Source organism: Miscanthus floridulus, chromosome 8 (genome assembly GCF_019320115.1).
Source record: "Miscanthus floridulus cultivar M001 chromosome 8, ASM1932011v1, whole genome shotgun sequence".
Taxonomy (NCBI): Eukaryota; Viridiplantae; Streptophyta; class Magnoliopsida; order Poales; family Poaceae; genus Miscanthus; species Miscanthus floridulus.
Window position 1 is genome coordinate 81699642 of NC_089587.1, and position 21815 is coordinate 81721456.

Genomic DNA, 21815 nt, shown 5'->3' on the forward strand with positions numbered 1-21815 from the left:
CTTATGATAACCTGTCCACAATATTACAATAGCAATAACAAGAATTGAGAATGCCATCACACTCCCACATAATGACATACGTACACAAATAACAATGCGCCAACATAAGTTAAATCTATGCATAGGCGTCACGATGCTTTTTTGCAAACATAAATACGTTATATGGCCTTATTGTCATAGCAATAACCAATACGTAGTACAGTAGGAGTACATGATGACTTGTAGTTGTTACGGTTAGAAATTAGCCCCCGCAGCGACAAGCTGTCTACCAATCTCCACGCGCGGAAGCGTCGATTAAATCTACCGAGACGGATCATAGACGACACCAGAAATATGATGTTTTTTAACGAGGTTCAACGATGTGCCTAATCCTCGGGGCATGACTACAGACTCTCCTCCCCAAAACCAGTAACACCGGCCGCTTCAGGGTCCTGGCAACGTGCCGCCGCCCTCCTGCAAACCTATCGCTATGTCGTCATAGTTACAATAACAGCCCTCCTCTCATATTTATGAGGAGACTGGGTTACAGAGTCCAACACCAACTCTACCCTATACTACCAAATAAACTCAGAGTCCTAGCGTAAACAAACTCAGTACATAATATTCGACACATATTCTAACAATCTCCACCTTGGCAAATATTCCGCCATGCATCTTGAAGTCGTCCATGCGCGAACCTCTATGTACACCTGACTTGAGTTGTTCCTTTGCCGCTCCACAAGAGCTGCCCGACGAGTCTCATCACAGACCCACCACAAATAAGAGCCTCCACTATTCCTGCAACTCCATACTCCATGACTCCACCTGCAGCTGTGCACCCGTCTGTTTATCACCACAATCTCCATCAAGTAAAATTTAGATTCATCAAGTAAAATTTAGATTCCTCTCTAGCTCTAACACATGCCTGACTCCCCGAAGCACGTCTCACTACTGGAATCGCGGGATTTGCCTAGTGCCGCAGGCACTAGGCAAAGGCCTAGAAACACTAGGCAAACAGTTTGCCTAGTGTCACACTAGGCAAATAAGAGAGAATTCCTTATTTGACACTGGGAAAATGAGTCGTTCCTTTCTTGGCCCTGAAATTTTCTTCGTTCCCTATTTGACACTCACTTCAACTTTCATTCCTAATTTGACACTACCGTCAAATCCGTTAGCTAACGGTGTTAACTGGCTGTTAAAAAGACGTTTTTACCCCTAGAAAAAAAGCGGCGAAGCAAATTTGAGAGGAAAAAAAAACTGCGCCCGCCTCTGATGCATGCGCCTAGCTGCAAAAAAAGGGCGCAGGTTTTTTTTTCTCTCAAATTTGCTTCGCCGCTTTTTTTACTAGGGGCAAAAACGTCTTTTTAACAGCCAGTTAACACCGTTAGCTAACGGATTTGACGGTAGTGTCAAATTAGGAATGAAAGTTGAAGTGAGTGTCAAATAGGGAACGAAGAAAATTTCAGGGCCAAGAAAGGAACGACTCATTTTCCCAGTGTCAAATAAGGAATTCTCTCGGCAAATAAGGGTCGGCAGAGGCGGACTAGGCAAAGAGCACTTTGCCTAGTGTCAAGGACACCACTCGGCAAAAGTATTCCACTGACGGTGAAAATAGTAACAGACGTTTTGCCTAGTGTCAGAGGTCAGACACTCGGCAAAGTATGCAAGGTTTGCCTAGTGCCAAGCGTCCGACACTAAGCAAATATGTCAAGCTTTGCCTAGTGTCAGGCCGCCTACACTAGGCAAATATGCCAAGCTTTGCCTAGTGTCAGGCCTCCGACACTAGGCAAACTGCCTACTTTGCCTAGTGTTAGTTTTCTGACACTAGGCAAAGCATGTTCCCAAGTGTGCCACGTGTGGCCCCTTTGCCTAGTGTCAGACCCCTGACACTAGGCAAAGTAACCAGAAGCTAAATTTTTTTTATTATTCCATTTGCGACACAAATATAAATCATATTCAAACACCGCAAATATATCACATGAATCATAAATAAGAACCACATGTTCACATATATCACATGTTCATACCAAAAGTCCAAATGTGCCACAAGTTCACAAGTTCATAAGTGCACAACCAAATTTCTTAACAAAGTTCACAACAAGCTGATCACGACGATTGTCAAGGGTGAAGAGGCCCGTGGTTTGATGCTCCAGGCGACCCTTCCACTTGATTCGGCTCAAGCTGTGGTGCCGGCGACGCTCCAATCTGTGAAGCCGACGACCCTTCCACTTGATTCGGCTCAAGCTGTGGTGCCGGCGACGCTCCAATCTGTGAAGCCGGCGACCCTCCAATTTGATTCGATGCCACGCCCGATTGATGCTGAAAAAAATGAAAAGGATACCGTCAATAAAAAATTTCGACAAAACCTCCCCTGCACGGAGAGGTTTCCAAACCCTGCAAGAAGACAAACGGCACGATGACCGTCAAGAACATACATATCAATACACCGCCACCAACACCACCACCACCCGAACACCACAACTGCCACCACCACACCACAACAACAACCGCCGTCACCACCAACACCATATTGTATGTTTGAGATTGCATATTTTTTCTAGTGTGCCCTATGTCAGGTTGGAACATAATAAGTAATATATTGGTACTCACAGGAGTAGCTGCTTGAGGAAGTGGCAAGACTAGGCTAGCTGGCATGGTCCGCCCCATAGCGGCGCCAAGAGTGGACACGAACCCCACCAGCTCCTCTATCCTCTGTCGTTGGGCCTCCTGCTCTTCCACCGCCCTCGCTTCTATCTTCTCGCGAAGCCTCCTTTCTTCTAGCAGTTGGGCCTACAACATTTGACCCCCAATGTTAAACACTATAAGACATGTGTGGTTTTTTGACATTCTATTTATGTCAAAATATATGGAATTAATGTCACAACTTAAGATTTATGACATCCAGTTGACGAAAATTCGAATATAAAAAAACCAGCGTCACAAATTGTGCAGCAATAAACATCAACCTCCAGGGCACTAACATATGGGAAAACAACGTAAAGGATACACCATTTGTAGTTTCATATCACATAAAATAATGGACAAGATCTATTACATTCTAGGGTAATAATGTGGCCATCATATTAAAGAAACAAATCCAGACTCAAATATTTTTCAGAACTAATATATGGTAAAGAAAATTTAGATTATCTCATAAACATTCACGGCTGATAGTGCAACCATATGCAGAGTTAGTAAACAAAATCGATTAACCAAAACTGTCTTTAATCAGAAAACTTGTGAACTAAGAGGGCTGCTACATCTCACACAGTATGAATGAACATTCAAAAAACTTGTGAACTGCATTCAAGACGGCTGCTACATCTCACACAGGAATGAATGAACAATTTTAATTAGCATAGACTTATCAATGATTGCTAAAGTTTTTTTTAAATAATAGCACACAAAAAAGTTAGCTATTCGGTAACACAGTTATTCTATTAGAGAAGCTAGCTATTCACATGCCAATCAAAGTTGCATTCAGGCTTATGCCCCGGTGCCAAATAAATAACTTCAGCAAACATAATATTTTATAGCTGTACTGTTATATACGACAAGATGGACTTATAGCACATACTGCAATTTAGTACCATATTATTTAAGAAAGCAAGATGACCAATCAACATTACAAAAGGATATTCCAACAAAAATGTGTCATGCCGTCACGGAGATTGGGGAAATCAGGAGCACCTGCTTACTTGGCTGCTTCTCCCATTTGGCAGCTTGAAAGAGCAGCGTCAGGCACAGGAACAGCACGCTGCCACGGCCCACGGCTCAGCCTCGAGGCGTTTTCACCGGTCTGGACCCCAATCCAAGAGGCAGTGGTAGCCGAAGCCTGCAGCATCTGGTGTTAACACAAAAAATAGACAGGCAGACGGATCGACGGACAACAGGAAGCGAGGCGGCGGACCTTCAGTGAGATGGCGCACTAGACGGCGAGTCAGGGGAGGAGCATGGTTGCTTGCATGCCTCCGTGAACTCCATCCCCTTTTCCCCCTCTCAGATCCGAGCACGAGCTTCGCCACTGTGGATTTCCACAGGTCACGCCAGGCTGCGCACGAGACCACGCGAGAACGGCTACACCAAGCCTTGCGACGGACTGCCGAGTAAGAACAGGACGGGCCTGGCGCGTACCACGGCGGTGATCTCACGTACTCCTCTGAGGACGGTGGCCGCAACACCGCGCCGCCCTGAGCTTGACGAGGAGCGGAGAGGAGGCCGGCCCCGGCAACGGGACTTGGCCGGAGACGACCAAAGGCCGGCCATGGTGCCTTGCAGCCTCCCCAAGCCGGAGGCGATTGGAGAAGGCCCGATCTACGACCTCCATGGCCGGATCTATGTCGGCGCAATGCAGATCGCCGGTGGCGGCGGCATGCTACGGCGGCTGCTCGAGACACTGGGAGACTGGTGAGTAGTGGTTAGGGTTGGGTTCTCAGACTCCTGAAACGTGGGGTGGAGGAGGAGCGTCTGAGGAAGTGCGGCGGCTGCGGGGAATAGAGAAATGAGAGGGAACGGTTAGGGTTCTCGACTTTTATTCCTATCCTGATGCATCTTGACCATCGGTTTTCATTCAACGGCATAGGAGCGCGAGTGACATCGGGCTAAGTGAGAAAGGCCCACTTACAGCGTGATTTGCTGGAACAAAAAGGCCCAAGAGCCGTAGCAGTACACCTATGAATTTTTTTAAAATAAAAAAACACTCAAACAATATAAACTGAAAATTAACTTTGCCGAGTGTCAATAACCCAACACTAGGCAAACACTATAAAAAATAAGTTTGCCTAGTGTCTTCCATGAGAGTGTCAATAACCCAACACTAGGCAAACACTATAAAAAATAAGTTTGCCTAGTGTCTTCCATGAGACACTAGGCAAAGAGGCCAGTTTGCCTAGTGTCTAGCTGGCACACTAGGCAAACTTATTTATTTTTTTTTCAATTTTGGTCTTCAAACTTTTTATTGAGCCTCCCTACATAAAATGAGACTACATGTTGAAAGTTGGCACAATTTTATGAAATTTTTCTATATTTCTTTAGTTTATTTAATTTCTTTGAATTTTTTCGACAAATGCAAATTTGAACTGCAAGTGTGTCGAATAATGGCAATTCATGAATGCAAAAATGATATTAATGTTAGTAAGTGTTAGTTGAGGCCGTATCCAGAAACAGACCAAAAATTTCACACATCTTCACGTCGAGACATGACCACGAACTTGCGAGCAAATAGTTTTTAAATTCTATTAAATGAAAACGGAGTCTGAAATTCATGAAACTTGTCGACAAGTCAAGATATCACATGCGGGTGCCATGATAAAAATTTAAAAAGATTTCGAGCACATCGTCACGTATGATGCTTAGAAACCCTAACATCTCCACATACGTGACGATGTGATCATGTGGAGATGTTAGGGTTTCTAAGCATCATACGTGACGATGTGCTCGAAATCTTTTTAAATTTTTATCATGGCACCTGCATGCGATATCTTGACTTGTCGACAAGTTTCATGAATTTCAGACTCCGTTTTCATTTAATAGAATTTAAAAACTATTTGCTCGCAAGTTCGTGGTCATGTCTCGACGTGAAGATGTGTGAAATTTTTGGTCTGTTTCTGGATACGGCCTCAACTAACACTTACTAACATGAATATCATTTTTGCATTCATGAATTGCCATTATTCGACACACTTGCAGTTCAAATTTGCATTTGTCGAAAAAATTCAAAGAAATTAAATAAAATAAAGAAATATAGCAAAATTTCATAAAATTATGCCAACTTTCAACATGTTGGTCAAGGTATAGTAGGAAAGCTACAGAAAAAAATTGGAAGCTAAAATCAAAAAAAGAAAAAATATTTTGCCTAGTGTCTCTGTAAGACACTAGGCAAACTAGGCAAAGTTCTAATTTTGCCGAGTGTTAACGGAAGACACTCGACAAAATGGTAACGGCGGTTGCCCTCCGGCAGCCTTTGCCGAGTGTGATGGTATGCCTAGTATTGACACTGGGCAAAATGGTCCTTTACCGAGTGGATTTCTTTGCCTAGTGTCGACACTCGGCAAATCGTTATTTTGCCTAGTGCCTTTATTTTGCCGAGTGCTCCGGGGTCTAATACTCGGCAAACAAGCTCTTTGCCTAGTGTCCGACGATTGGCACTAGGCAAACCATTAAACACTAGGCAAATCTTGGTTTTCCAGTAGTGTCTGCTCCATGCTAGGCACCACACGAGCTAACTGAATCCAATAACATACTCGAACCGATTGTACTCGTGACACTGAGAACCTCACAACCGCTATTTGAGTCATATATAGAAATTGACACATTAGCTTGCTGTTCCATTTTCACTGCAATGCTACGTACGCCCGACGTCTTACACCGTAGCCTCTGCAGCCTGACCAACCAGATTACTCCAGTTGCAAGTATAGACACTCGCCGTCTATACTTCCTTTCAGTTCAGCCCTTGAAGCTTCTTCACGTCATTCGATCCACACTTCAGAACTTGCACGTGCAATTTGAATCGATCCACACCCTTGCTGATTTGGAAGCACGCAAACTCCTTCAATGCAAACCTGCACACCGAGTTCACGCCACGTGTCGCCACGCCACAGAGATCGATAAACTCCATCAGCCATCACGCTCCTACGTCGTCGTCTCTGCCCACGGTATGACTAGCCTGTCGCCGCTAGCCTCTCCGCCATGCACCACGGTATGTTCGCCCTCCAAGCAAACTGTCCGCCAGCCATCCTGAACTGTCCGCCTTGTGCCCCACGAACTGTTCGGCCCTGATCCATCAATCACAGACAGACCACCACGAGCTGCTCTTCGCCTCGACCCTGTCAGCCTGCACCTGATGACTCCATCGCTCCCGAGAACACCCGCTGAAAATACCACTGTCGAACTCTCATCAGTCGCCATGTGCACCACGACCGAACACCGTCGACAGCCTCCGCTCGCCACCAACGAGCACTGCAACACCGGCCCCGAGGTCTGGTCAGCCAAACGCTACCTCTCCTCCATCGCCTGTTGCAAATTTTTTCATCAGCATCCACAACGTCACGTCGCGCCTTGTAGCCAGGGGCGAAGCTACGTACGCCGGGGGGGGGGGGGGGGGGGGGGGGGGGGGGGGGCAATGCACCCACGGCAAAAAAGAAAATTAAGTGCTAATTTTCTCAGATCACCACAAGTGCACCCCCTGAATGTTGTGCCATGCACCCCCCACGGTGCAACATCGAAGTGTGAAAGCTTGACTCCTCAAGCAAACCAATACAAGCCATTGATGGGCCTAGTGCCAATAAACTTGACGATGTCTGGAGCAAGGGTCCCAAGTCCTGCATGTCTGACGTATTTAGGCCTAGGACCAGAACTCTAGAAGCCCATGATTCATTGTATAATTAGTTTATTATTATTATATACTATCTTTTTTTTAAACAAAGGCAGGAGCTCTGCCGCTCAATTAAGACAGAAAGAATTTATGTACAAGAGGGCTAGCCAACGGGATGTCAAAAGGGCACCCGAAGGCTAACCAACCCACACGACGCAGCTGAGCACTAACACGGCACACTACCATGGGTTATCGTTGCCGAGCATGGCAGAAGACGCCAGCAGCTCCGACTTCTCATGGCAGTCCACACACAAGCCACCCACCAACGAGCCCGAAGCAAGCGGCCGCAACCGGTCATCGTTGCCAAGCTCTAGCACCCCTCAAAGAGCAGCTCCGACTTCCAATCACGGCCACCCGCCTCGCCTCCAGCGCTTGCCGACCCCTAGCAGACCCCAGCCAACGATGAAGGAGGGTGCTCGCCGCGTGTCATTGTTGCCGAGCCATGTCCCTGACGCAGCAGCTTCGACTTCTCGCAGCAAGACCCACCTCCACACGTCATCGAGGCGCCAAGAAGCGAAGAACAATCACCGAGGAGACATCGAGGCCACGACGAAATCCAAACGCGACGCCTTCAGGAAGGTAGTGACGCCGATGGCACCACCGTCGCACGTCCAAAGTGGACCGGGCTTTCACCCTTGGATGATAGTGCTAGAGGGGATACACGATGCCCCCAACAGGGAAAGCGGCACCCACAGGTTCGCCGTCGCTAGGCTTTCGCCCAAGGAGTCCTCAAGCATGAACGTCGGGCCAAGAAGCAAGGCCCCTTGCCATCCGTCACTGCCTTCACCGTTGTCCTGCCGCTCCACAGTAACCCCTTCAGAGGGGCCTCGACGCGCCGGCTGCACGCAGCAGCCGCACAGCAGCGTCGGCCGTCACCCCCTCCGGCCGGGCAACGCGGAGCCGGACCTGACTCCGCTGCTCGCGAAAACACCGCCGCATGACCAACGCCTCAGGCGGCCGCTGTCGCTGGCTCTTGGCACGTGCTGCCGACGCTGAGATCCGACGTCAACCACCACCAGACACGCGCCCCACCCCTGTGGACGCCGCCCCCTGCCCAGCGGCGTCAGAACCGGCAGTAGAGCACCGGTGCCGACACCCTTTGCTGTCGCCGCCACCTCCGCCTTGGCCAGCCACCGCCCTCGCCAGCCCTTCGAGAGAGTGCCGGGTCCAGGTACCGAAGCTCCAGATCCGGCCGCGTCGAGCTTGCCGTCGCATCACCCGCCCATCCTTCCAAGCACGGCCGTTGCCGCCGCCATCGCCGAGCTCGCCGAGAGCCAGCACCGCGCAGTTGCACAGCAGCGCGGGCACGGGCCCCTGGGCGGCCACCGGCCGCCGCCTGATCCCTACAGACGTGCACGAGCCGGCCCGGCTGGCCGCCACCGTCCCAGGCTCGGACAGGAGCCCCGACGCTCCCCGCCTTCACTGGATCTAGCCGCGGGCCCCAGCATCGCGTCTCTGCCGCGCCGCCACCGCGCCCCGCCCACTCCACGTCGTGCTGTAGCCCGCAACGCCGGCGAGCACCAATGCCACCGCGGCACCGGCCGTAGATTCATGGCGTGGGGCGCCGGTTCCGCGTCGCCGCACAGCTCCACGCACAGCAGTCAGGCGCTGAGGTCGATCTACCCTCAGCCGGATCTAGCCGCCGGGGCCGCGGATCTGTGAGCCGGCCGCTGAAGCAGCCACCACCGCCGCCGGAGCAGCCACCCCCATCACCGGGCACCGGGAGGAGAGAAGGAGATAAAGGTTGGAGGATGGAGGAAGGCCCCGCCGCCACCATCATCGCGGCTGTGTGGCCTCTAGCAGCACGCTCCGGCGGCGGCAAGGAGTCACGGGGAGGGAGGGAGGAGGGGTTGGTGGAGGCGGCGGCGCCGCCCGTGTCGCTCAGGTGGAGCAACGCGGGGCCGGGTTGTGTAAGCTTATTATATACTATTCGTTGATGCATGCTTCCTGCACCCTCTCATTTTATTTGTTGGTTGCATAAGCTAAGTACCTCTCTTTGTTTCTATATATATATATATATATATATATATACACACACACACACACACACTTTAAGTATTTATGACATTTCTTCCAAACAAAACACCTAAACTTGCAATTATTGCTTGCTTGCTAATTGTCTCTGTAGTAGAAATAGAAATAATCAGCGCCCTGTTCGCTTGAACTTATCAGTCCGGCTTATCAGCCATGGTATAGTATTTTCTCTCACAACAAAACAGTATTAGCCAGCTTATCAGCTGCAAAAATGAGGTATAGATAGACATATAGATTTGTTATGGGAAGATTTTTTTTCATTAGGGGTATAGATAGGCTAGATGCCCAAGTACATATAAGAATAAAAAGAATGAGGCTCATCTTTCATTATTTCATAATTAGGAGCTCCGATTTTTTTAGATAATTAATGGGAGATGCAGTTATATAAGTTCGATTTATCGAACTAAAAGGTTTAATAAGACTTTAGGGTTTAAAATTAGTTGACCATGGTAGTATGTCATTTGAATTACTATTGTTATCGGATTAAGTGGCCAATAATCGATACTAATTTCCTATACCGAATGCTTGTCCAAGTTTGGCCTATTGTATATATTTATTGATTTTTCATAGTTGTCTCTATGTTTATATATAATTTTGTAAAACCGTGTATATTACTTTAGAAAAATCAAACTTTAGCATATAAATATTGCATATCAAGGTTAAGACTCTGTTGGGTGGAGCTGCTCTATACATTATAGATTATGCTAGTATAAATGCTGCACCCCCTCATTTAAGCCCCAGCTTCGCCACTGCTTGTAGCCTCGCTGAGCGCACAACCCTACCACAACTCCCACGGCATACCCGTTGTCTTGTACGCTGATCCGACCGGCGTGTCCTGCCGATCAGCTAGCAGACCATCCACTATTGCCGTAGACTGTCTACCCGAGCTCATCAGCGAACCCCAACATGGTCGCCGAGAAACATCCTCCATGGACCCACAGCCTCGCAGGACTTCGATCCCTAGAGCACCGAGATGCTAGATCCCCTCGTGCTCATCTCTGCTTGAGAAACAAAATAAATATGGACGGTACTGTGACACATGCAAACAGCACCACGCATCCTCCTAGCATGCAAATCTGCCGCATTAACTTGCCACCGTACCTTGCCTTTCCCTTTTATTTTCTCTTCTCAATCTCGCACACGAAGTCCTGCCGCGCTGCACTCCAGCGTCCATTGCCCACACGGCCACTCCTGAGACTCTAGCGAGTAGAGATTGACCACCACACGCTCTCGGCCATGACCCATCAGGCCACGAGTCCTGCTCCCGCACGTACATACCATCGCCGGCCATGAACATGCACGTAACTGATCCGGACTCCACTTATCGTGCCGTGCCAATCCTCCTCTCGCTGCGACTCCGCCTCTTCCGTATAGGATGTGCCATCCAGATGCGCTACACCGACGTACGGACAAATACCGCACCACTGCACGTACCGCAGACCGACGTGCAGATGTGCTGTCCTGAAGACTTCGTCCACGCGCCGTAAACCTGTAGCTTCCTCGATGACGATATTTGTCTAGAAATCTAGCCGCCGCCGACGCTTCAGTCGACCCGCCGCAGCCATCCGTGTGCAACTCGCACGTGTGCTGGCCACGACCGTGCTCCACCTTGCGCCGTATCCGCTTCGCATCACCATACGCTGCACGACACCTTGTAGATGCTTAATCCTCAAACCTCTAGGTGATCTACCGCACTGCCTTTAGATCCAATCCAACCATAGCTCTAGATACCAATTGTTAGAAATTAGCCCCCATAGCGACAAGTTGTCTGCCAATTTTCACGCGCGGAAGCGTCGATTAAATCTACCAAGGCCAACATGCAAGATCACGGACGACACCAGAGGCACGATGTTTTTTAACGAGATTCAGTGATGTGCCTAATCCTCGGAGCATGACTACGGACGCTCCTCCCAAAACCAGCAACAACGGCCGCTCTAGGGTCCCAGCAACGTGCCGCCGCCCTCCTGCGAACCTATCGCTATGTCGTCATAGTTACAACAGCAGCCCTCCTCTCATATTAATGAGGAGACCAGGTTACATAGTCCAACACCAACTCTACCATATACTACCAAATACAACTCGGAGTCCTAGCGTAACCAAACTCAGTACATAATAGTGGACACATATTCTAATAGTTACCACGAAAAAACACACCGCAGGTTTGGCCTATGTTGCCTTCTAAACATATATATACCTCTGTTGTTCTCAAAACTGGCAAGAGGTGCCCAACCTCTTCGTCAGCCATGGGCCTGGCTATAGTTTGCTTCCTGTCATGGAACATGCTCGGGAGCAACTCCTGGAACTTTTCAAGAAATGCATTCCATTCATTGGCAGTCAAATCTGACAGCTTCACAAAACTTGAGCTGGGAGGCAACATCTCATTGGTGCTCCAACCTGCAGACTGATACTCGCTACGGTAGCCATTATAATAGTCAGTTTTAGCACTCACCCTATTCTTTGGGACACCATTGCGGCACCTTCTATTTCCACTAAAGCAAAGCCCATTGGACACACCGATGATTTTGAGGCAGACAGAGTACAGTTAGGAAATGGACTGGTATGTGTTGGCATCATCTTGACTCGCCTCGTTTTTGGCTTCCTCCTCATTGTCCTCGTTTCCCTCAGGCAATCTTGAAAGTGGGTTCCTGAAACTTCCCCCAGTAGACTTATATTTGTTAAAAAATGATATTTCACATGTAGTTGAATCATCAGCTGAGTCAAGATCAAACTGGGTGAAGTTTGCATCACTATTATCATCATCTTCTTCTTCTTCTTCTTCAAAGTCTCTTTCTTGTAAAAGCAATTCTATCTCCTTAACCCAATTCCTTGCTTCCATACACATAACCTCAAGCACACTTGGCTCCTCTTCTTTTTCAGTAAACTGTCTGCTCATCATGTCCCCTATCTCTGACAATGTAACGACCTAGGCCCGGCACATGGTACAGACCCACTCTACCAAGGAATGGGCCCCACCTACGTAGCAACCCGCTTACGCTTTCGTCATCATTTCACGTAAAATGGTTAGCGGGGTCTCACATACACCCACCCTTAAGGACACGACGTCCTCGTCGAGGATCGACTCTCTTGGCCATGTCCATAATCCCAGCTCTCTCAAAGGAGCCATGCGCAACCTGTCCGAGCCCCCAAGCCATATGTCCGTGAAACCGCGAGAGTTGGCTCTTATACCATTTGTAACGTTCCAAACCCGGCACACGGTACAGACCCACTCTACCAAGGAATGGGCCCCACCTACGTAGCAACCCGCTTACGCTTTCGTCCTCGCTTCACGTAAAACGGTTAACCGAAAGTTACTACGCGTCCTTGGCCTAGCTATTTAAGTTGGTTCGTTACCCTTCCAGCTTCCGGTGTGGTACTAAATACCGCAGCTACAGTGTTCCGCGTGCTACAGTACCCAGCAACCCAAGCTACCCTGCCTCGCATCGCCTTGTGCTACAGTACCAGCCATTCGACCCAGCCCACGACCGGCCTAGCTAGCGGGGTCTCACAGACAAGCAGTGGCCAAAAGCTGCAGCTTCCTTGAGAAATATTGTTGAGAGGACCAACACCCTAAGACTTGCCTCATGAATCATGGGCAGCTCCATGCGAAGCATTTCAACGTCCTTTATAGGGTCCAAATCTTTGAAGCATTTCAACGTCCTTTATAGGGTCCAAATCTTTGATATACTCTAGTTCTTCTTCAGAGAAAAGAATAGATGCTTGTGGTCAATGAATCCACTCAAAGTAAGGATCTTCCAGACTTTCTGGAAGACATAGACCATGATCAATGGGAATAAGTTTTGTTTGAGCTTCAAAACAGCTAGATTCATTATCAAGGTTCTTGACTAGAAGATTGCCACCGTGCCTATCAGTGTTAAAGATTCTGATATCGAGTATGCCAATCCTGTGAATGGAAGAGATAGGGAGGCTCGATGTTCCATGGTCACTAGCATCATAGTCATGTGGAATGAATTGTTGCAACGAGGCAATCTTGCTATGAGCCTGTGATCTGTTCCTATTGGTCTTGTTTTTACAATTAACATCTTCATTCACATGAAACACACTATGAGTAACTTTCACTAACATAGTAAGAGGGACTCCTGATAATTCTTGTGATCAAGGAGATATGCAGCGACCTCCCGAAATCCTGTCTCACCAACCCGTACAGATCTTTTGAGGCCTGGCTGCCCAAGAGTCTTCCCCACAAAACCTTTAGGATTATTTGGAGCAAAAGGTTCCTCATCGGTTGGTTTAATAATTGCAACACGTTGCCCCCAGATATCCCAAAAATAGTAGGCACCTCCCATTCCCCTAGTAACAGCTACTGGGTCAACACCATTTGTAATTCCCTTGATAATATCCTTAACCAACTCCTTCATTGCAGCAGAAGGGCTTGAACAGCCTAGTATTTCAATAACTTTACTCCGATCATGTTGCTGAGATTCTTTTCCTTTAGGAGAGAGACAAGGTGTTGAGCAGCTTCTATGCTTGTGATTTCTGGTGAGAAGCAATGGTGAGTCATTTCGAACATAGCTGAGATCATTGTTCAAAACCTGACCACCAAATGTCAGTGAGCTCTCCTCTGTGGGTACATTAAGGGCTAACTCCAGCTTCTTTTTTACCGTGTGTGCATTTTCTCCTAGCTCTAGTTCAATGCCTAGGACAGAACCACTATCAGTTTGAACAAACACGCACTTGCAGTTAAGGGATCCCCCCCCCCCAGTTTTGCTCTTTGAGGGGTAATCACTACCCAAGTTGTGATCCAGAACCGCAACAGCCATTTGTGTCTTAATAGCAGTATCAGTGTTGTAAGGTATATACTGCTATGAAGAAATTATGGGTGCTAGCAAACACTAGTTGATGAGCTGGCAACAATAGAGAGGGCAAACCAAAATTTTCCAACTTATGACAATCGGACAAATTACCAATTACTGATTGATTGGCATGTCGATGTACACATTATGATGTTGTGACATCTAATACTAAGTGCTACTCATTACAGAACTAAATGGCATAGATCCTGCAAACAATAAATAACAAAATAGATGTCCACAAAATGAGTAAGAAAAGGTATGATCAAATAATTTAGGAGAAAGCTAACAAGATGCCCATACGCTCAAACATAGCGAATAACAATAAAATGAAAGTAAATGTAAACCATGGCAGAATTTTAGGGATGGTGACATCCATGTACTATTTTTACGGCTCTACCAATTAAACGAAAGGATTAGGTAAATTGGGATATCATTTTTCATACAAAAGGGTTTAGCTATAGGATTTCAAATTCAGTGCTTCTTTGTTTCCTTACTTCAAACATGATGGTATTATCCAGTATGCTATGGTCCCAAAAGCCGAGAAGAAATTAAATAGACACACACCAATGTATTTGCTTAAGCAGAATTGCAACACAAATAATCATAAGTATAAAAAAACTAGTACTAGGTAATATCGATTTCTTTGAAGTCATACAATCCAAAACTTGACACATGATTTAATGGGTCTAAATTCATTTGCTCCACTTGCATGCTAGCAGTAATTGGTTAATGAGCTATATAACATCTGTGTTGCTTCTCCGAAGTTGATTGATAACAATAGGCATAAGAATCCTTTACAAAAAGAACTATAGGCATAACAAGAAAAACTATAGTTTCTCCCAACTTCCAAAAGTATATAAAAAGAACTGAGTCTATCAATTTATTTGATGTGGTACACTCCAGAACTCAAATTATGCCATACGATTGAATGGGTCTAGATTAATTTGTTCCACCTACACGCAAGCAATAATCGGCTAATGGACTCTATAGCATCTCCATAGCTTTTCCTAAGTTCATTGGGAACTATAAGCATAACAATAAAATATATAACATTTTCCTCAACAAACCCTGCTCATTTCATCATAGGCACCCTAAAATTCCTAGAAAAAAAACCAAGAAAAAGGATGTTGATCCGTGCTACTGACAAACATAATAATCTCCTTCATTCCAGCCAATTTTTTGGAGGCTTTGTGGTGTATGTAACTACATATTATCCTTATATAAGAAGCACATCCCAAGAAGGGTAAAATAGAGAGGGGGTAGAAGCAGAGATTAAGGGCATGTTTGGTTTTCTTGACATATTTATCACCTCACCTTGCAAGCCCAGAGAGCCAATTGTCTTGCCTAAAAAAGTGAGAGGAAAACTTACTTGCACAAGAATCGAGATAACTAGCATAGCATCCAAACAACATGTAATGTTCTAACTTCTTTTCAGGCAAGGCTAGGCAAGTTGCAACAAGACATCCAAAGACCCCCTAAAGTCATGGCTGAATCTGCACTGTCTAGCCACAACACATCATTCTTTGCCACCAAATCGGAGCAACAACAACAATGACACTGAGACCATGAGAGGATTAGAACTCTCCGTTTAGACCGTGTTGCGCGAGGGTGGTGACGAGAGGGCAACCTATTCCAGCAAGAAGGAGTCCCACTTCCATGAACAGGCAAGGCCTCAATGCTACCGAGAGGATGACCAAGACTAGCCAACATTGTCCCATTTATAGCTCAGGTCGCCATCCACCTAGGGATGGACCAAACTAATAGCTAGCTGTGGTTAATAAAGAGGCAGTGAGACCACCACGGTTAGCGTCCTCTCTGTGTGTGTGCGCGCGCACGCATGCACGATCACGCACATGTGTGTGCGCGCACGCGTGGCAATTATTGTTGGTGACGAACGACATCATTTTAGCCATGGCTGAGAATATACTTTGTGCATTTTTGGACCTGCCGGAAGCAGTATCTCTACTTTAGTAAAACCTCATCTCTGCATGAAATGCAAGCTTATCTAGAGATCCTCCTATTTTTAGAGCATGTCTCAGACCATATTATGTTGTAGAGTTGTTCTTAGTAGTGGGTGCCAATTTACGACGGGGTCAGTTAAGAACGGGGCATGGTAGGTAGTGCGCCAATCTCGTAGAACCAAAAAAAAATCTTGTCGTTGTGATGGACAAGGGTATGACGATGAACCACCCAAACAAATTGAACATAGACTAGAAGTTGGATGTAAACTATCATGGAACCGCCCCAAACAAATTTTATGGGGTCTTGTTGTGTATATAACTATTTATTATCCATATATAAGAAACACATCCCAAAGGAGGTTAGAGGGAGAAAGAGGATATTAAAATCATAGATAAATTTGCATTGTCTAGCTCAAACATCCCTCTTTGCCCTCAATTAGAGTAGCAACAACATTGACACCGACAGCAGGGGGATCGGAACTCACTATTCTAGCCGTGTCGTGTGGGGGTGGGGGCGACGAGGGGGGAAGCCTATTCCAGCAGGCAAGGAGTTCCACTCATATGAACGGACGAGTCCTCGTCGGCGCCGATGAGCAGCCGATCGAGACTAGCCAATGTTGCCCCCAGTTACAGGCTCAGGTCGCCATCCACCCTAGGGACGGGCTAAACTAATAGTTAGCCGTGGTTAAAAGAGAGGCAAGGCAACCACAACCGGCATCCTCTTATAGCCTGCTGCTGGCCCTCACCAACCCCTCTCTCTCTCTCATGCGCTCGCTCGTAGGGGCTCTTGTAGTTGGCGATGGACGACATCCTTTTAGCTATGGCTGAGAATAGGCTCTGTGCATTTTTGGATCTGTCTTAGCTCGAAGCAAGATCTTTTCTTTAGTAAAACCTGATCTCTATATGCAATCCGATCTTATCTAGAGATCCTCCTATTTTTAAAGTACTCCTTGGGCTCTATTATCTTTAGAAATGTTCTTAGTAGTGATTGTTGATTTATGACTCCATCGATGAAGAACAGAGCATGGAAGATAGCATGCCGATTATCGAAACACGGGAGAACATGATGAGTTGGCTGAGTGCGTAGAACCAAAGAATTTTCTTGGCATAAAAACAGAAATTTATTTTCTTGTCTTTCCGATGGAATAGGGTTGACAATGAACTGTCCAAACAAACTAAAGGTAGACTAGAAGTTGGATGTAACTATCATGGAACCGGACAAACAAATCTCTTGTCTTTTGAAGTGATATACTTAGGTTCCTCATGTGTAAATCAACCATGGGTGAGTACTTGCAAACCTAAGGGAATGGGTAAAACATATGGAGTTGACAAGGAAGTCCACCTATTTTCATTTGCAAAACAGTTTAAAACTGGGTTTTCATCATTTGTAGAACAGTTTAAGGCTGATTTTTTTACTAATTGGCACGAGATTATGTCAATTTCATTGATAGAGAAGAGAGATTTGCGTCTTAGCTATCTGGGTTTTTTTAAAAAGAAACATATAATTCTCTCTCGCACTATAAAAGTCGCCAAACATTTTACATATAACATGATCCAGATGGTGTCTCCTCCTTGATTTTTGCAAAGACTTGTTGGCTCCCGTTATTCAGAGTTTTATGAACCCCTCAACTCACAAATACAGGTGTGCCGAGTACCCCCACCACTATGGTTTTCGCGCAGTTTCCCCATCTCTAGGACGATTTTACTCCTCCCAATTTTTGAATTTTAGAAAGCTAATTATTAAAAATTATTCGAGAAAGATAAAAATAAATCTCTCTGTTTATTTTATTCATCTAGCATAATCATTGGTTTACTCAGTAATCTTATGGAGCTTCTGAAGATGATTTACTTATTTTTAAAATCATTTGTCTCAGTCTCTCCAACACAGTTTGATATGCATGCGTATCTGTGATCGGAAAAACTATTTTTCTCTCGTAATGATAAGAAAAAAGAGAGGAAAAAAACATCTGGCAGCCACACCAACAGTCCCCTTGATCCTATTCAGCAGGTAGGCAATGCCACGTGGCAGCCATCGAGAGTGTGGTGCCTATAGCTGGTCATGTAGCCTCGAGGCATGATGGCACGACACGAAGCCCGCTTTTTTAGCCCGATACGAGCACGACACGGCCCGATGACATGTGGGCCTAGGCTGGCCCGGCCCAAGGTAGCAGGTCGTGCTGGGCCGCTGCTTAGCCTCACTCCGCTCCTCCCCTCCTAGGCTCCCAACAGCCCAGCGTGCTGCTTGGCCCAGCGTCCGTCCCCGCCTCCCCCCTCCTCATATATAATGCACGTCGCAGTCATCGTGGCTCACACCCAAAAACCCTAGCTCATTTCACTCGCTTGCTTCGCCTCGCTCTCATCTCGTGGCTCTCGCCTCGCCTCGCTCTCGAGTCTTGCCCTCGTAGTCTCGCTCTCAGCTTTGTCCTCCTCGACTCTGGTGAGGTGACCTCGACGATCCGCCTGCCACCGACGAGCAGCTCCCTACTCGATCCCCTCCCTGCTCCCTCTCCGCCTCTCCCTTCTCCCTATCCCTATCTCCCCTCTAGATCTCGATGACTATGTGAGTTCGTGTCCCCATCTACCCCTCCTCCGCCGCTCGTCGTCCTTCTAACCGGTGTGTCGTCTTCTTTGGGTGGCCCTCGTCTTCTCTGGCATCGGGCTCCGGTTGCGTAGGTACATTCCTGACGGTGCAGAAAGTAACCAACTAGTAAATATTTGTAGTTTTGCTGTATGTTGTGATCGGAGGTGGCCTAGCACTCAATAACACAGGATTTATACTGGTTCAGGCAACGTGCCCTACGTCCAGTTGGGGTCGGTCGGTGACTTTATTCCTAAGCCTAGGTGCTCAAAGTCTGTAGTGGGGTTACAAACGAGAAGGAGAAAGGAGGGGGTATACAAGAGGTTCAGAAGGCTCCGATCGGAAGGATTGCGGTCGAAACTCGGTGGAGCTACGGTTGTAAGGGGTTGGTGTCGATCTAGTGAGTCTGAGCTTGAAGAAGTCAATCCCCCTAGTTGGAGGGAGCGCATCCCCTTTTATAGATGAAGGGGATGGCTCTTTATAGGTGAGAGGGAGAGAGTACAGATATTTCTAAGCCTTGCTGCCTACGGTGATAAAAATTGGATAATGGTTGAAGCCTTCCAATACTATCGATGTCGCTGTAGGATGTCAGATGTGCACGGGGGGTTGAGATATCTTCTTCAGGAAGGATGGACGCCGGTACCTACAAATACTTCTGGATGCCTGGTGGCATGTGAGGAGCCACGCTATGTTCACTCGGTATGGCAGATCCTAGAGCCCATACTGCGATCGATGTCCAGAGACACATGGGGGGCTTACCGTATGGGAGTTTCTAGTGGCCCCTACAATACTTTGTGTCAGGGTGGCTGCAGAGCACTATTTCACGTAGGGTATGGTCCCTGGTATAGTGGTTTTGACCTATGAGCCATGCCTTGCCTTTCTCCGCACGTCTTCTGGTTCCTTCCGAATGGGTAGCCCCCGGTCGGATGGCTCCAGTCGGCCCTTAGTGTGCCAGTTGGAGAAGAGCGGTGAGCAGGCTTCCCGTGAGCCCTGATCGTGGGGTCAGAGTCGCGGGGTCAGAGTAGAAAGCAGCATTTTGGGCCAAGCCTTCCGATTGGAGAGACTGCTTGGAGACGGCTGGTGCCTAAAGCGAGTGCTTCGGTCGGAGAGGTGGCCGAAGAAGCTGACGAGCGGGCACCTGTTGTTACGGGTAGACCTTCCGATCGATGATCGGACTGCCCTTCCGGCCTGCTGTGTTTTAGTTTTTTTGGGCCATCCCATGAAATATATGTTGTTTTCCTGGGCCGAGCCCGGGCGTGGGAGCCGGTCCTTGAGGGACCCCGGGTTTATGAACCCGACAGGAGCCCCCGAGCCCCCGGGCGATTTGAGCCGAATCGTCCAGGGGATTTTTGTCTTGCTGGCGGGTGCGCATGAGCGCACCCGCGGGTGTAGCCCCCAGGTGGTTTGGGCGGAACAGGCTAGGGGATTTTTGTGTTGTGTCTGTGGGTGCGCGTGTTTTGAGTTTTAAGACGTGATTTTGTTTAACCATGGCGTCGTTATGCAGCCGAGGTGTTTTTAAGTGCGGGAATTGGATTGAGACAGAACTTATTGATCTCGACGTCGGTGCACGCTAGGGATCAGGCGAGGAGTTTTAGTTTTTGGATGTAACAGAGTTCGATCTTTGGCATCGGTGCGCGCCGTGGGATCGGGTAAGGTGGAGTCATGAGTAGACCCAGGCGTCGGTGCTCGCCGTGGATCGAGAGAGTTAGTTTTAGTTAGTGAAGCCATCTGAAGCCATTATGCGAGTTTAGGAGTCGCGGTCCCAGGAGCCATAGCCAGATGTCGTTGATCCTATCGACACGAGTTTAGGAGTCACGGTCCCAAGAGCTGTAGCCGGATGTCACCTATCCCGTCGATGCGAGTTCGAAGTCGCGGTCCCATGGCATTTAAGCCCCTGAGCCCTGTCGGGCCTTCATGGGGGTTGTGAGTTGTTTTGCGCTACCCCATCCGGTTCCTCACAACCAGAGGGGCTAAGTTTCATTGCCTATCTCGATTGCTCGGGCTTGAAGACTAGCTCGGCGAGCTCGCTAACGGGTGTGATTGAGTGGAATCCGGGTCCGTCGTTCGCGATGGGGTCGGCATAGCCCTCTTGTGGCATTCCACTACTCCTTTACCTACAACCTGGTAGATGCCTAGGTCGCTCCGTAGAGCGACCCAGGTGACCTGACGACCTCCCCTTGATATAGATTATGTGTGCTTGGCGAGAGGTTCAGGATCAAACGAGAAGGTTGAGATGACCCAGTTTGCCAGACCGGGCACAGGCCGCACGGTGCTCATCTACGGTTTTCTCCCCTGGCTCTGTTTGGTTGCTCATATCAAATGAGGCAAGCCGCCGCTTCATGGCACAACATGGAGCGTTCTGGTGCATTTTGCTGCACGTGCAATGCTTAGTTCCTAAGCCCCCGGGTGGTTCATGCCCTAACCATCCAGTGGTTTCAGGCGTATGGAATGAAATGCATGTATGGATGTATGAATGTTTTATGAAATGCGCGTATGGATGTATGAATGTTTTATGAAATACGCGTATGGATGTATGAATGTTTTAAATTGAAATGGAGAGGCTTTGATAGTGTTTTACCTTGAAGACTAGAGAGACGGGGTTCGTCGGGCTCCAGTCGGAAACGTCCGTTCGGGACCTACACTTGTTAATCGTGGATTAGCCCTCGCGTGAACAGTTTTGTGTTTAATGAACATATGCTTACCTTGATGACATGAGAGACGGGGTTCGAAGAGCTTTAGTCGGAAATGTCCGACCAAGACCCGTGCTTGTCATTCGAGACGGAGTCAGCATGGCCCGCATGGGGCGCCCCTTCGCTTCCTACCTGTATCTCAGGTGCTTATCCTGAGTGAATCGATTAACTCAGGAGGGTTTGGTTGTCTCCCAGCGGAGATTTCGTGTGGTGGGGCCTACACGACTGGAGTGATAGAGTTCGAAGAGCTCCAGTAAAAAATGTCCGACTGGTACCTGCGCTTGTCAATCATGGGTTAGCCTTTGTGTGAACTGTTTGTATTAATGAACACATGCTCACCTTGGTGTCCTGAGAGATGGGGTTCAAAGAGCTCTAGTCGGAGACGCCCGA

General features: G+C 47.7%; 1 long non-coding RNA gene and 1 pseudogene across 1 annotated transcript; both read right to left on the bottom strand.

Moving 5' to 3' along the window:
* Nucleotides 1-1965: 1965 nt before the first annotated feature.
* On the bottom strand, nt 1966-2784 carry LOC136472754 (uncharacterized). Its single transcript, XR_010762408.1, has 2 exons — nt 2590-2784; nt 1966-2298 (listed from the first exon to the last, which is right to left on the bottom strand). It is a non-coding gene; the product is annotated as an uncharacterized lncRNA (long non-coding RNA).
* An 8806-nt stretch (nt 2785-11590) lies between these two features.
* Nucleotides 11591-14163, bottom strand: LOC136472755 (phosphatidylinositol 4-kinase gamma 6-like; annotated as a pseudogene).
* Nucleotides 14164-21815: the final 7652 nt, after the last annotated feature.